Source organism: Austrofundulus limnaeus, unplaced genomic scaffold (assembly GCF_001266775.1).
Source record: "Austrofundulus limnaeus strain Quisiro unplaced genomic scaffold, Austrofundulus_limnaeus-1.0 Scaffold1208, whole genome shotgun sequence".
Taxonomy (NCBI): domain Eukaryota; kingdom Metazoa; phylum Chordata; class Actinopteri; order Cyprinodontiformes; family Rivulidae; genus Austrofundulus; species Austrofundulus limnaeus.
This window is the reverse complement of record NW_013953610.1, coordinates 44,766-47,028: the sequence shown is the minus strand read 5'-3', so window position 1 is coordinate 47,028 and position 2,263 is coordinate 44,766.

Below are 2,263 nucleotides of genomic sequence, written 5' to 3'. Positions count from 1 at the left end.
ACTAGCCCTGAAGCTGTTGGTAGACATCATGGTTGGAATTATCAAAGGTTTTTGACACCTGAGAGACACCGTAGCAACTCTTTTGTGTTTGGAAGCGGGGTGGGGGTGGGGGGAGGACCAGGGAGGATGATTCAACCACTCAACCACTAGATGTCACTGGAAACAACAAATCCTACACACTGTGCCTTTAAAACAAACATAATGTTGTGTCATTGTTCTGTATGTAAAACATAGTGTGCATAGTTTAACTAGAAGCACTCAGAGAGTGCAAACCTCCGCCAAGGCCAATTTCCCCTATCCTGCAATAGAGTTAATGTGCAAAAGCAGAGATGGAAACGCATTTGCAGAATAAGTCCTGACGTAGCAAACATTTAAGCAGGCAGTATGCACGGGATTTCTTCCCGATGGAATCCAATGTGAAAAAAAGTCAGACTCATCACCCGATGTTATTCATCGTCAAACTGGTGTCAGATTAAGCTCCTAAGTTTTCATCAGTCACATTTCACCGTTTAAAACGTCTGTTCTGTCTTGTATGAGTTTGTAATGGTTTGACTCTCTTTATAAAGTGCTTCCTGGTACAGTCAGCTTATGAAGCGAGTCGGTTTATTTTTATTTATTTATTTTATTTTTGACATGAGGGATTGAAGCAAAATACAGCGTCTGCACGCTTTCATCATAAACAAACACTCCCACGAACTTCTGAGCAATCACACAATAAAGTTCTTATGCGGAGGGGGTACCTCAAATGGTTGATCAGCTGTTCCGGACAGTCCAGGTTCAGCTCGGCTACAGCAGGACCCTCCCCCCGCCGTCGGTGTCCTGTTATTCCCATAACGTGAAGAGAATCGCATTTCTTTTACTACGTCTCCAGACAGCAGTAACATCACCGACACTAGCTGATAACAGAATAATCACAACTTTCCCCGATAGTAGACATCCTGGGATGTGTAGTCCCAGTGAGTTTGCAACTTCACTTCCTGTTTCCTACAGGCATGCATCTGACGTAATGACACTTTGCGCTGCCTGGCTGATTCGGTTGAATTAAAAGAAAAATTCCTGTATCCGCATCGTGATCCAGAACATCACCAAAATTTAAAGGTGCGCTCCTTTGGCCAGTACCCACATGTGATAAAAATCTCATGACAATCCTTCCACAGATTTTTGGGTAATTTTGTCCACAGACAGGCAGAACAACAGACATGAAAAACATTACCTCCGCCGAGGGCAGAGGTAATTAAGGCTTTGTTTGTGAAAACTAGTAACAAATAGTTCAGCTCTGTCAGCAGGTAGATCCATATATCAGCTAATTATTCTCCATGGTGTTCAAGTTCTGTTTGAAATGATCATCTTGTTGAACAGTTTGAACAGGAATATTTTTATTAACAGTCTGAATGAATCAGCAGCTGTAAAAATGTTAGACTGATGGTCCAGTTCAGGTTCATTTATGGTTCTGATCTTTACTAAAATGAACACTGTCGTGGGAAGATGGTCAGAAACACGGCGAAAGGGTGTTAAAAAGACAAATAGTCTTGCGGATATGCTTATAAAGTCATTTATTAATGGGCAGACATGGAACAGAAAACAATCACGAAGTCTGTTGGATGTGGCCCGCCCGTTATTGGCTGCCATGCAATAATATACTGTCAGCTAACATCATGTGATAATGAACAACCAATCATAACCTGCCTCATTCTGATACACGAAAATAGGTCAACTCGATGATGACGTCCAGAGGATATCACAAGATATGAACAATGTTCAGTGTCAAGGTGATATAGACATAAGTATTCCACAACATTCCCTCCTCTTGAGTAAAGAAAATACTCAATACTAGAAATGGAAAAGGAATAATTATTAAAAGTCTGTTCCACAAATGCATCGCTCAACAAATATAAAATGAGAAATATGGTAAAAATAGTGCAATGGATTACTGGCAAAAGCTGGCTTGTGCAAGGAAAAATAAAAAACAAATATGTAACAAAAAATAACAAACAAAAGCTAAACCTAAAATCTAAATAAATTTAACTAAAGGTAACAGCTCCACCCTCCTCTTGTTACACCTAAGCTAAGTCCTAAATTAAGCCTAGAACTAGTCCTCTGTGAAAGACATAGATGCCGTTTGAACAGCACTTCACCAGCTCCCCGGACCTCGCAGGTAAAACCCAGACGGGCTAATACTCCCTCAAATACGTCTTCGTGGCGTTCCAGGCTCGAGGTTAGGGTTAGGGTTAGGGTTAGGGTTAGGGTTAGGGTTAGGGTTAGG